This window comes from Alligator sinensis, unplaced genomic scaffold (assembly GCF_000455745.1).
Source record: "Alligator sinensis unplaced genomic scaffold, ASM45574v1 scaffold660_1, whole genome shotgun sequence".
Classification (NCBI taxonomy): Eukaryota; Metazoa; Chordata; order Crocodylia; family Alligatoridae; genus Alligator; species Alligator sinensis.
In genome coordinates, this window is record NW_005842237.1 from 1,317,758 (window position 1) to 1,331,960 (window position 14,203).

Sequence of the window (14,203 nt, forward strand, 5' to 3'; positions counted from 1 at the left end):
ACATCATCAGGATCTATTCCTTCCTTGTGGAACTATTTGCCATGTCTGCAGTTGAACATGCAGATCTTGGATTGGCCTCCCCAGTAATCTACAGACTCACAAATGACTTCCTACTTACTGGAAGACTGCCATCCTCATATTGAAGGACTGCTATTGTCCAGTCATGTAAACTCTCCCACTACATCTCCATAATCCTAATTTCATCATAATTCCTCCATTGTACTAGGACCACCAAATCTTTCTGTTGATTTCCCATATTTCTTGTATTAGTATATAAACATTTCAAATAAATTGATTGTACTTTTTTCTGCTTGAAAACATTGCTAAGGCTTTCACTATTGCCTCCCCCCACTAGGTTACTATCTAGGTCCCCTAGCTCTTTACTTACTTCTGAGCTTCTAACTCCATCCCTGGGGGACCTTATACTTCCCAAATGGCTAGCCAGTGCCATATAGTTGTTCAGTTCATATCTCAGGAAAGCTAGTGATAATTTGTATACATGATAGATCAGGGCAGTCATATGACAGAATATGACTTGAGTGGTGCAAGAAAAGCCTAGTTCAATGTCATGCAATGTGATATTTATCTAGAACTCATTTTATAAGAGCTGCAAAAGCTTTGTTTTCAGTACCAGGATCTGTACATCCAACGCATCTCCATTAAATAAAAACATAGGAAAAATTATTCCTTTTCCAGATTTTTCAGATCAGGGGAACTGAATACAAGACTTGGAATCCTCCACAGAAAAATGTTCTTCTTTAGAGATACAGGCAACATTTTTTAATGCTACTGTAAGCATATGACACAAGGAGAAAGGCAGTCTCTCAGAATGGTACTAATATATTTATAATGATATTTAAAAGGCACTCAGCAATGATCTGAATACCTCTTCAGATGAATTCAGTCGTGACAATCCCATCAACTTTAGAGTCTAGGCCACCACTAGACACTTCTGAAAATACTATCCTTAGAGCTTAAAAATAGGTTTTTACCTATTTTGTAATATGTATAAAGGCTGCCACCCCCAGAATATTCCTTTAAACAAAATGGCTGCCATTTCCCATTACTGTCAATGAGATTCAAGTCAGAATGATGACTGCTAATTCCTCTTACTTTATCTGCATGTGACAATGAGACTGCCCTTCAATAAACTTTCCATTGTTTTCAGCGATACTGAAATTGTACCAACAGGCAAAAGAGCTACCATTCTGGAGTTCAGCGGGCTAACTAGGACACCATTAGGACAGCTACTGTAAGGAGTAGTATAGACACTAATAAAAGTTCATGAGAGGGATTGTAGAGGTGAAAGGGGAGCAAGTTACTGGGGTTAGTTTGGAAGATATGGCGGTTGCATGCTCTGGGTGGTAAGGGAAGACTGAAGAGGTACAAAGGATCATAAGCTAGGTGAGGGATGAAGAAATTTCGGAGGCAGCTTCTGCTTGCAGGGAGTGTAAAGAAAGAGAAATCCCTTCCCAGCAGCTGGGGAAGGCAATGCTCTAAACTCTTGCAGTGATCTGGTTGTCCAGGGCTGGACAACCAGATGGATTTTTGTATGACAGGTGTGACCCCAGACTCAGCAGAAAGACTTCCCTTGCTGCCTACTTTCTTTTCTGTCTGGGATTTGAAGAGAAGAGAAAAGTACTTGGCAGGAGGCAGAGAAGGCAGAGAATTAGTGAAAGTAGATTGGAGCCCAGGATGGAGGGTAAATCCTGGAGCAGAGAGGGGAAGAGATATTTAAAATAAAAGTTAATTTTTTTCCGATATTTTGGAATATAAGTGTAATGATATTTTTAATATATATTTATTTTGATTATTGGATAATTTATATATAAGTGATTAAAATTATACAAAGACTTAAAAAGGTTTTAAATTCTTTTTAGAGGTTCTGAAAGTGTGAAAATACGTTTTCATAAAAAAATGGATTTGAAATGTAGTTGCTACACTGAAGTTTTGAAAGCTTTCTTGGTTGAGGGTTTTCCCACAAGTTGGCAAGGTCTAAACACACTCTTGCATGTAAAGATCTTTCAGGCCATATAAATCTTTATCAATAAAGAACTGGAAAATTATACAGTCCTTTTTGTTTCATGAGTGTTCATGGTTTATTTGTGTTTTATAGCCCTGAAACCAGAGGTGGGTAATAGCCCTATGCGAGTAGGCAGCTATTCAATCAAGCTTCGGATCTGGCTGCTTTGGATGCCAGGGATCTGATCCGGAGCTCCGGACTGGGTTTCCGCTTCAATCCGGCCAAAGTGACTCCGAAGCTTCGGAGCCACCTCAGAGATCCAGTCGTAGGGTATAATGGGGAATCAATGAAATATCTGTAACTTTGTTGTTTTAAGTCTGATTTGGATGAAACTCACAGGATAGGTAGCCTCTGCTGAGAGCATGAAGCCTGCGAAGTTGCAAGAAGATTGGTGCAGGGGTTTGGGGGGAACTGCACCTCAAGCTGCAGACAAGCAAAACTCGTGACATGGGTGACAGTGTGTGTGTTAAGGCGCAGCAGGGAGAAAGCTGCAGGGATGGTAGCCCCTGCTGCAGCCACAAAGCCTGCCAGCTGTCAAGGAAATAGGTGCAGGGGGGTTCTGGGTTCTGGGGCCCTGCACCTTTAGCTGCTGACAGACAAAACTCATGACATGGGTACTTGTGCAACTGACTGTGAATTGATTATTTCCTCTCCTTAGTCTCTGATTTTGTAGGTGTTAATTTATGCTAATTAACTGGTTACATTAGCTAGCTACTGTGAATTGAGTTGGTCTCTGAGTGAATCATGACTGATTGGTAACTGGTAACACAGTAGCTTAGCAGCCAGGCCTGCTGTAGTCCCCACCCCCACCCCAACACAGACACAGTTGCACAAGCACCCACGTCACAAGTTTTGCTGGAGAATAAAAAGAGGGGAGATGAGCTGCTGGTGGGCTGTCACTGTTCTGTAACAGTGATGGAAGCCCCTAAATTGAAATAGTGGGTCACAATTAAAAACCCACAAATTAAGAAACCACTGTTTCAGTTTAGAAGAACTAATCCCCCCCCCCACACACACACACACACATGTTTGGCAGCAAATCCAGAAGTGGACCAAAAGTACTTCCAGTCAACTTCTGGGTCCCCCAGGGAGCGCGCTGGGACCCCGCCCCCCGCTCCTGTGGGACACTCCATGAGCTCCACCATTGCAGCATTCATGAGCCACCTGCTACCTACAGGTATGTAGAAAAAACACTTAAAGCTGTGTCTATGTCCAAATCACCAAATCTTTCCTAATTGATTCAGAGGATCCCAATTCGATTCAGAGAAATTAAAGGGTCCTCTGATTCGATTCAGATTCAGAGATTCAGCCACCAAATTGGGCTGAATCTCCACCAAATCGAATGAGGGACCAAAGCTTTGCACAGCCCTACTGCCTAGCTTATGGCTGTTAAAAATAAAAATAAATAAATAAGGACATTCAGCAGGGTGAGACACAATTATTGGCTTTGCAACATTTTGTATAATCTTGAACTTTCTTTTTAATAATCATTTACCTAAATATTAAGGACTGTAGACATCCGAGGCAAGATGGATGTTCTTGAGAGGCTGGACACCTTCAAGTCAGCCAGCCTTGATGGTCTACACCCCAGGGTACTCAAGGAGCTGGCTAGCACCATAGCCCAGCCCCTGGCACGGATTGTCAAGAACTCCTGGTGCTCTGGTGAAGTGCCTGAAGATTGGAAGAAGGCCAATGTGGTGCCTATCTTCAAGAAAGGGTGGAAAGTGGATCTGGCAAACTACAGGCCCATCAGCCTGACCTCTATCCTTGGGAAGGTCTTAGAAAAAATCATCAAACAGGCCATTCTTAATGGACTGGCCGATGGCAACATCCTGAGGGATAACCAGCATGGGTTTGTTGTAGGTAGGTCTTGCTTGACCCATCTCATTTCCTTTTATGACCAGGTGACCTATCACCTGGACAAGGGAGGAGATTGATGTTGTATATCTTGACTTCAAAAAAGCCTTTGATCTGGTATCGCATGATCACCACTTGGCAAAACTGGCCAACTGTGGCCTTGGGTCCACCACGATCTCCTGGCTGGGGAATTGGCTGTGGTCGGACCCAGAGGGTGGTGATTGATGGAAGTCAATCATCATGGTGCCCTGTGACCAGTGGGGTCCCTCAAGGCTCTGTCCTTGGGCCTATATTGTTCAACATCTTCAGATGTGGACATTGGAGTCAGAAGTGGACTGGCCAAGTTTGCTGATTGTCCCAGGGGAGCTCGGACGCCAAAGGAACCCCGGGTCAGCAAGGAGTTCTACTTACCTCCTGCAGAGCCGGAAGAGCCGGGGGAGGCGCGTATGCCGAGGACGCCAGCGCGGGTGATCAGCCAGGCATTTATCTGGCTGCGGCAGAGCAGCGGGGGCAGAGGACGCCTCCCAGAAGAAACAAAAAGTGGCCTCGCCAAGGCAGCTGGTGAGGAGAGATCACGGGAGGGAACTCCAGCATGGAGGAGATCAGCCGCTGCTCTCGGCTGCAGCGAGAGCAAGGGGCGGAGCCAGGGCAGGCTCCGAGAAAGCCGGCAACACAACTGGCAGCAGCGCTGACGGTGGGACCGGCTCCGACGCTGTTGGCGGCGCCGGTGAGAAAGCCGGCTGCATTGTAGGCAGCAGAGCCGGTGGGGGAACCGGCGGCGTCGGGAGCAGCAGAGCTGGAGGAGAAACTGACTGTGTTGCAGGCAGCAGAGCCGGAGGAGGAACCAGTGGCATCTGGAGCAGCAGAGCCAGTGAGGAAACTGGCTGCATTGCAGGCAGCAGAGCCGGGGAAGGAACCAGTGGCATCCTGAGCAGCAGAGCCGGTGGAGGAACCGGCTATGCTGCAGGCAGAAGAGCCGGTGAAGGAACCGGCCGCTTCGGAAGCAGCAGAGTCAGTGCCGGAACGAGCAGCCAGATTAAGGAAGGAGCTGAGGTGGAAGGTCCGGGCTGGCGACCCCGGCAGACGCCACATTGAGCCGAAGACCTGTACAGACGGCTGGCAAGTTGGGGGTGAGACACCGGCAGGCCTAGGACATCGGGGAAGCCAAGAAAAGGTAGAACTACAGGTGGCGAAGTGGCTGGGGTGTAGGGGAGGACGGAGCCCCAAGACTGCCTGCTAGGGACCACGCCAACTCTGGTGCCTACCCCAAGGAAGGACCCCCCACTGAGGTTACATTCAAAGTCATGGCAGGAAAGTTCAGGGGTCCTCCTAACCTCAGCAGGGGTAGCCTCCGGGGCCCACCTGTAAGTCCAGGGCCTGCAAGATCTAGGGCTCGGGCGAAGGCGGCGCGGGAACACCTACTAGAGTGGAGGCGGGGACACTGATGCAACCAAACTCTGGGGGAAAGCATCCACACCTGAGGACAGGGGGGTAATCCAGGCTGACCTTGACAGGTTCAGGAAATGAGTGGATGAGAACCAGATGGTGTCTAACACTGAAAAAATACAAGGTTCTCCACCTTGGGAGGAAAAACCTGCAGTGTCCTTATAAGCTCGGCAGTGCTACGCTGGCTAGCACTATAGATGAAAGGGACTTAGGGGTCATGACTGACCACAAGATGAACATGAGCCATCAGTGTGATGCGGCTAGTAAAGCGAGCAAAACGCTGGCTTGCATTCATGGATGCTTCTCAAGCAAATCCCAGGACGTCATTCTCCCATTGTACTTGGCCTCAGTGAGGCCATAGCTGGAGTACCGTGTCCAGTTTTGGGCCCCACAATTCAAAAAGGTTGTGGAGAAGCTTGAGAGATTAGAGAGAAGATCCATGCGCATGATCAGAGGTAATGAAAACAGACCTTACGACAACAAGTTGAGAGCTGTGGGACTCTTTAGCATGGAAAAGCGCAGGCTCAGGGACAATCTGATGGCCACCTGTCAGTTTATTGGGATGTTCACCAGGATCTGGGGGAACGATTGTTCACCAGAGCCCCCCAAGGGATGACAAGGTCAAATGGGTATAAACTCCTGCAAGACCATTTCAGGCTGAACGTAGGGAAGAATTTCTTTACTGTCCAAGCCCCCAAGGTCTGGAATAGCCTGCCATCAGACGTGGTTCAAGCACCTACTCTGAATGCCTTCAAGAGAAAATTGGATGTTTATCTTGCTGGGATCCTGTGACCCCCACTGACTTCCTGCCCCTGGGACAGGGGGCTGAACTCAATGATCTTCTGAGGTCCCTTCCAGCCCTAATGTCTATGAAATCTATAATGTCTGGCCATGTCTTTTTCCTCTGTGGTGAACCTGGGAACAGAGGCACAGCTGTTCTGCTCATTCTCAGGTGGTATGTCTACACATTAATTAATGTGCTGTAATTACAGTGCATTAAGGTAGTACTTGTAATCGCAGGTATTAACTTAATGTACCATAATCAGCACTATTGAGCATTAGCACAGATGAATGCTTTTTATATGATGTTAATGTGCATTAGAGTGAATCTACTGCACATTAGCATGGTTTTTTTGCCAGCCACTCTAATGCCCAGTAGAATTAGTCTTCTGAGCATTAAGTGTTTCATGTAGACATACCCAGGATAGTCTAGAAGTTAGGCAGAATAGTGCATCCATGAGCACATACCCAGAGCCACCCTCAAGCTCTCTCAGGTGTCCTTCTTCGGGGCACTCCCAGGTTCTGCACAAAGACCTTGTAGATGTACAGTTCTGTATGAAATCAAAGTGCCAGTAGTTAAGCAATTTCTTTGCAAGTCTGTATTACTTGCTTGCCTGTCACACTGTCACTGAAAGGTTTAAATTGAGAAGATCAGCATGTCCACAGTGAGCCTGGAATGGTAAGTAGGCATGAATAAGCAGCTGTAACCAGACTACCGAATTGTTTTTCCTGAGAGTGACCCAGAGACACCAAGCTACACAGAGTGGCCAGTCACTCCCCAACTAAAAGGGTTTAAAATCCATGTGGAATCCATGTACAAGAGGACTGTGACAAGTTGTGACACTGGACATCCACACAGCAGGAAAAGGAAGCAAGTTCCATATTCTTCCCTACTTTGTACTATAAACCAGTCCTGGAACACAATGAGGAAAGAAGCATACAAGAAGAGTGAGTGTTAAGAGTTACACAAGGAAGCAATTTATATTGAACAGCAGCAAGTTTTACTAAGCCTAAAAAATCCTGGAATTATAAGTACTCTTGAAAAACAGCTACTGTCGCATTTTTCTCTTAAATATCAGATACTGTCACATTAGTATCTCAGATGTACTTCTCATATCAAACTGGCTTTTTTCTTCAAAATTCCTGCTACTGAGCTTATTCCCCAGAATACTCAGATATGAAACAGTAATGAGATACTAGCTGGTATTCAAAAGTACGTATCATCATCCATATTTTATATATATATATATATATATATACACACACACATATATATAAATTATCCCTCCTCCAATAAGATTCAGTATATAATGGGAGGAAAGTGGGGGACAGACAGCCAGAGTCCTCTTGTCATACTGGGCATGTCAGAATCAGACAGACAATCTAATAACACCCATCTGTTACTGGATGTAATATTAGACTTTAGGTAGTGGCACTGAAGTAATAAAATGCTTGGATAAGAACAGTCTGTTCTCTGAAGAGAGTGTTTCTTAAGCACAGCAATTTGCTATTTCAAGCATAAGACAAAAGCAAAGAAATATTTCACCTAAATTAAAGCACAGCAAACATCAGATGCAGTAACAGTACACAATTTAGCCTAATTCAAGAGACACAACAGAAACTTTGCATAAGTCTTATGTAGTCCTGAAGACAGAGTGGGCATGTCTACATGAGGCATGAAATGTGCAGTAGACTAATTCAACTGTGCATTAGCACATCATGGCAAAAACTGTGCTAATATGCAGTAGAATTAGTCTACTACACATTAGCTTCACTGAAAAAGTATGTGCCAGCACTAATAGCACTGGTTACTGAGCTTTGAGTTAGTACCTGTTATTATAGTTACTAAATTTAATAGCAGTAACTATGGCACATTAATGCATGTGGAGATGTGCTCTTGTTTCCTTGTAGTGTTTCCTTGTTGCCAGGTGTTCAGAAGTTTCTCTAGGGGATCTGCAGGTCATCTTAATTGGTGAGGGTGGTCCCACTGGCCTCATCTTTGCCTGGGTTTTTATAGGTAGTCTGCATCCCTTTTTCCCCATTCAGTGCCTTGACAATGAAATGCTTTTCATATCCATCACATATTCCATGCCTCTAACAACTTTCACACATTCAGCATCTCTGTTTCTTGCCTCATCTCAGGTATTCCAGTCTCTCGCCCCTTACAGGTTCTGCTTTGAAATGTAAGTGTAGCTCCCTCCACACAGCTTCAGATTCAGAGACTATTTTGCCATGCATTTGCCAACACATCTCAGTAGAAAGATTACTAATGGCACAGAAAGAATTCAAACTGGGAGAAGAGAACAATATAACCTACTCAAAGAAAGAGTTGTAGCAGAATACCCACTAGGAATGGTGATTAGCAAACGGCAGGTGAAGTACCAAAACTTGGGGATGATCCAAAATTTAGACCAGTGGAGACAAATCACAGAAAGTCCTACCTACATAAAGGTGTGGCTTCATTGTATATGCCACAACATTGACCCTAAATGGTTCGTGAGGAAATATATGTTATCTACATGTGTTTTCACTCAGATTTTTAGCTAGGCTACATGCTGTCTGGTAGTCAGTGCAGTACCTAACCAAAGAAATGAGCCCACTGGTGGTTAGCTGAAGGGTCACTCAAGTGTATGCATACTTAATATTTCAGCTGTAAAGAATTGGCCTGGTTGCTGCTGCTTTCAGGTTTATGCCTTAAAGGAAGTCACACAATGTTACCATCTAGTGGCCTCTAACTAGCACAACTAGGGAGGTCACTGAACAGTGTTGTCTAGCATTCCATATTTTAGAATGGATCTCCATTGTTTAGTTCTGCTTGGCTACAGATTCAATTTTTATCTTTACCAATTCGGTAAAAATTCATGGTAAATCTAGACATCAATGTATATACTCATGACAGTCCAAAATTCCCATAAATATTGGACAATATTTACATCAAATTGGCTTTTCACCACAAAATTGTCGCTACTAAGTTAATTCCATAGAATATTTGGAAAGTAAGAAAATACATGAGGTTATAGTGAATTTCTTCTAAGTATCAAATACTGTTCCTGGAAAAATTAACGAAAAGGCTGCCAGTTTTCGAATTGCTGTAACCAAGAAACAACAGGTTTACAAGTAACTGAATTTGGTACTTTTTTAAATACTTACTTTTTTGTAACTCTTCTACCAGCTCTATGATTAACTCTATATCTAATTTCCACCCTTTTTAAGCAGCTGTCCAACTTCTTGATCAGTTAACTGGATTATAGAGAAAGAAAGAAGAAGAAATTCCACAAACCCCAAGTCAGTACTGGAGTCAACCAGCTTGTTCAAGGGCTATTCAAGTACAACCAAGGGAAAGTCAGTCCCAAGGAAAGGCAACCTGTGTCACCAGTAGTGCCCTTTAATGGTTTCAAGCCAAGAACAGAAACTTTAATTTTTATAAAGGTGTCCTAATAGTATATCCACTGGAGACCATTATAGAAGATCATTCACTTCCAGGCTCATGTTCTATCCCATTGCGTGGAAGCTAGAAGTGTCATTGTTGTTACTTCACGTAATGGCTACAGTTGCTTACTAGGGCTGTGTGAAGCTTTGGTAACTGATTCGGAAGAGATTTGGCCCATTTCAGGAACCAAATCTCCAAATCTGAATTGAATTGGGAGACCAAGTAAAAGCTTCGAATTGATTCAAAGCATCTGAATCAATTCGGAAAAGCTTTGGAAAAGCTTTGGCTGATTCGGAGATTCAGCCATAGACTAAACAGGCAGCTGACAGCTGCCTCCAGCTGGTAAGTCTGTTCGGGTTGGGAGAGAGGGGAGGGATGTGGGGGAGGGAGGGATTGGGGCTGGGGCTGGGGCTGGGATAAGCTGCTCAACTGGGGCAGGGAGGGTGTGTTTCTCTGGGGGGAGGGAGGAACACGGGATGCAGGCATGGCAGCAGTGAAAGCAGGAGCTCTGCCCTGCTGCTGCCTGGCCCCGCCCGCCGTGGGGGGGGGAGAGGGAGCAAGCAGCAGCAGGACAGAGCCCCCACTCCCAGCACTGTCACATCCGCATCCTGCATCCCCCACACTGGCTGGCAAGTGGCAGCAGGGCAGAGCCCCCACTCCCAGCGCTGATGGTAGCTCTGGAAGTGGGTGCTATACCCTGCTGCCACCCGGATCAAGCTGCGCCTGCATTACATGCCGCCCCATGCTGGCTGGGCAAGCAGCAGCAGGGAAGAGCCCCTGTGGCTCCCCCTGCCAGGGAGAGCCAGGCACACCCAAAGGAGCTCCAGGAGAAGACTCCATGGCTGCCCTGCCTGGCCTCATCCCACGCCCCACCGTGCAGCTCAGGGCAGTGGGGATTTCCCCCGCCTGGCACCGCATGCTGTCTGGGAGCTGGGGCCACTGGGGCTGTGCTGCTGGGCTCTGGCTGACATGTGGAGCCACCCCAGCTCCCAGGCGAATGGAATTGGGGGCTGGGGAATTAAATCGGCTCAATTTCCCAGCCCCTGGCTTGATTTCCCAGCCCCCGGCTCAATTTCCCAGCTCCCAGTTCAACTCACCTGGGAGCTGGGGCATCTCCACGCGTTAGCTGGAGCCCAACAGCACTCAGCCCCAGTGGCCCAGCTCTCAGACAGCACCCGGAGCCCTGCCAAGTTGTGCTGCACCCATGCCATGGGGCAGCTGCTGCGCAGTTTCCAGGTGGGGGGGCAATCCTTGCTGCCCCACGCTAAACTGGGGGGCTCTGTCACCAGCACCCAGAGGCCCCCCTCACCTGGCACCCATGCTGCAGCTAGTTCATGAGGGGCTTTTTTATTTATTTATTTTTTTTAAAGTACTGGGAGGCTGGGCCGGGTGAGGGATGGGTCCGGCAGGGCACCCATAGGGACTTCTCCTGAGGCTCCCCCCCTCTGGGAAAAGGCAGGCACAGCCAGAGGAGCTGTGGGAGAACCTGCAGCTGCCTGGCTGTGCCTGCCTCTCCCCAGCCGATCTGAATTACCAAATCTCTCCTAATCAGTGCCGAATCTTCCGAAGCTGATTTGGCCAAATTGATTCAGGACAGAGATCCAAATTGAATGACTGTCCTCCAAATTGGCTGAATCCAAATCCCAATTGAATACTTCCCTATTCGCACAGGCCTATTGCTTAGACTTCTGCCCCACTGTGTACTGTAGCATTGCTCCTCACCTTCCTCTGACTGAATACATGCTACTAGGTAATACAATAGAGAGAATATCTGATCACATAGCATAATGTGTATCACAATAGACTGCTAAACTGGACACAAGAACAACAGAATCCCCATCTCCTGATCTTCAGGTCTCACAGTTCTCCAGCCTATTGATGGAGCTCTGAAACAGTGTTCTTTGGGACTTAAGTTCACTGTCAGTCAATATGAACCATAGGATCATAGGAAAGTAGGGCTGGAAGGGACCTCATAAGTTCATCTTGTCCAGCCCCCTGCTTATGGCAGGGAATCCCTGACTAAACCATCCCAGCCACGTGTCTGTGTAATCTGCTCTTGAAATCTTCCAAAGATGGAGTTTTGAAAATTTCTCTAGGTAGCACGTTCCAGTGTTTCACCACATTCATGGTCAGAAACTCCCTTCTAAACTCCAACCTAAGTTTCCCCTGCAGTAGCTTGAGGCCATCACTCCTAGTCTTGTTCCCTATGGCCAGAGAGAAAAGCCCATCTCCATTCTTTCTGCAGTCACCCTTCAGGCATTTGATGACTGCTATCAAATCCCCTCATTCTTATCTTCTCCAGGCTAAATAACCCCAGTTCTTTCAGCTTTTCTTTGCAAGTCTGCCCCCATCGCCTCCAGCCCAGAATCCATTTGTTGCTCTCTGCTGGACTCTTTCTAATCTATCCACACCCTTCTTGAAATGTGGGGTCCAAAACTGGACACAGTACTCAAGGTAAGGCTTAACCAGTGTGGAATACAGCAGAAGAATCTCTTTCCTTGATTTGCAGCAAATCACTGATGGGGAGGTTTTTTGCAATAAAAGCACATTGTTAGATCATATTCAGCTTATGGTATACTGTAACTTCCAGGTCCCTCTCTGCAGTACTGCAACCTAGCCAGTCCTTCCTCACAGGCCAATGGGATTTGGGTTTCATCTGTTATTTCTTGTTGGGGTCCTAACAAGCCTCCAAGTTCAAGTGAATTGCAAAGTAAATCTTTATAGATGAGTCCAAATCCAGCATCCACAGGTTCATCCAAAGATAGGCATTTGTGATCTCCTTCTGCCAACATGAATTCACTTACTCCACGGGCTTCCTGCTAATGTGAATTCTATGGCCTGGTTTAAACTGGCTGAAGTATTAGAAAACCAGTAGTTAGCTGCTGTACTTTCCTGGGGAAGTGCTAATTTTTCCTCTTGTCCAAATTTGAAGACTGCCTAGTAATAAGGTCAAACACGCTCTTAAATTACTAGGGTTTGAACATGTTTGACACTTAAACATCCCCCCAAAAAGTCACAGAACTTTGAACTAAACAGGACCTTGTGAGCATCTAAACCAGCCACCTGCGATAAGGTAGAATCAAGTATCCCTATTTCCAACAGATGTTTGTCTAACCCATTCTTAGCCTCCTAATGAAGGAGATTCACAATTCTACAGATAGCTTGCCCCAGTGTTTCACCACTCTAATTGTTAGAAAGGTTATCTTCTTAAAATCCAGTCTTAATCTTCCTTGATGCCAACTAACTTGGCTTCTTCTCATCCTTTCCCTGAGTTGGTCTAGAGAAACACCAGGTTTGGAGGAAGCCCAGGTGAAGTACTGCAAGAAAAGCCCTGAGCTAGGAGGAATCCAGGTAGGACTTGGTGGGCCAGCTAGCCACTCTCCTCTTGGTAACAGTCTCTTAAGTTTTGCAGGACTGTTATAAAAAACTTCTCACTTCTCTTTTCTAAAGAAAATAAACTCAGTTCCTTAGCCTTTCCCGAGAGGTGAGGTTTTTGAAACCTGCTTTTATAATTTTTCCTACTTTCCTCAGAACTCTCTCCAATCCACTTACAACTTCTTTAAAAGTACACTGTCCCAAACTGGGAACCATACTTCAGCTGAGGCCTCAGGAGCTCAGTGCAGGATGGAACAGTTACCTCATGTCATTCCTATATGCCAGAATAAGATCATATTGTTGGCACATGCTTAGTTTATGCGGTCTATGAAACCCTACTCAGAGTGCCCCATTTTGACAGCAAAGGATTCAGATTAATTCATTTTTTTCATGTGGGCTGTGGATTTCACTCTACCCCAGCTCTGGACCACACTGTCACCGCAAGTTCCAAGTCCTGGCCCAGAGCAGCTCTCCACCCAGCTGCACACCCTGCCAGTGCTGCTGGGGTTGGTCTCCATGGAAATCTTGGCCCTGTTCTATCACAGTGCATCTGGTTTCTCTATGGAAACCAGCTGCAGTGATGCAGGCAGAGGGGCTGCTAGGAAATGAAGTCCATCTGGGCCTGATCTGGCCCATGAGCCGGACTTTGCCTGCCCCCTGAGCAACAGTCTAAGTTGCTGAAACTGAGGGAGGAATTCCAGGAGCAGGGTCTAAGTTACAGGCCAAGTCATGGTTCTAGTCAGAGAGAACAAATTACCAAATCCAAGGGGGAAAAACCCAGGGACAGAGCCCATATCACAGGCTGAATCAGGGTTCTGGAGTCAGGCACCAAGCTGTCAAAGCCTAGGAAAAATTTCCAAACACGCTACAGTCCAGAAAAAGCCAAGTAGACTCTGAAGTCAGCAAACCAAGAGCACAAGTTCCAGAGCAGCAGGCCTACAGACAAGAACTGTTGGTTAGCCTGCTGTCTGCAGCAACAGGTGGACTTAAATGGGGAGCCTGGTTTCCCCAGCAACCACTGAGGAAGCCATAACAGTGGCAAGTTTATGAGCTAGGGTGGGGTTACTTATTAGAGCCATTGGTAGTCTTGACTAACTGGGCAGTTAGTCTGGATTGGGCTGCCTGAAAGTGTCCCTGACAGGGAGACAACAGAGAAGAGAAGAGAGGTGTGAGCTGGAGCTACAACTCAAACTGAGGGCCCCTCTACACATGCAGGTAAAGGTGCAATGGGATCTGATGTGCAATCCACACAATCACACCTCCTGCCATGCCACACATACGATGCCATTCTC

The 14,203-nt window shown here is 46.3% G+C and overlaps 1 long non-coding RNA gene across 1 annotated transcript in view; it reads right to left on the reverse strand.

Moving 5' to 3' along the window:
* LOC102379778 overlaps window positions 1-14,203 on the reverse strand; it is a 58,682-nt gene that overhangs the window by 43,684 nt on the left and 795 nt on the right. The gene's annotated exons all lie outside the window — the stretch shown is intronic.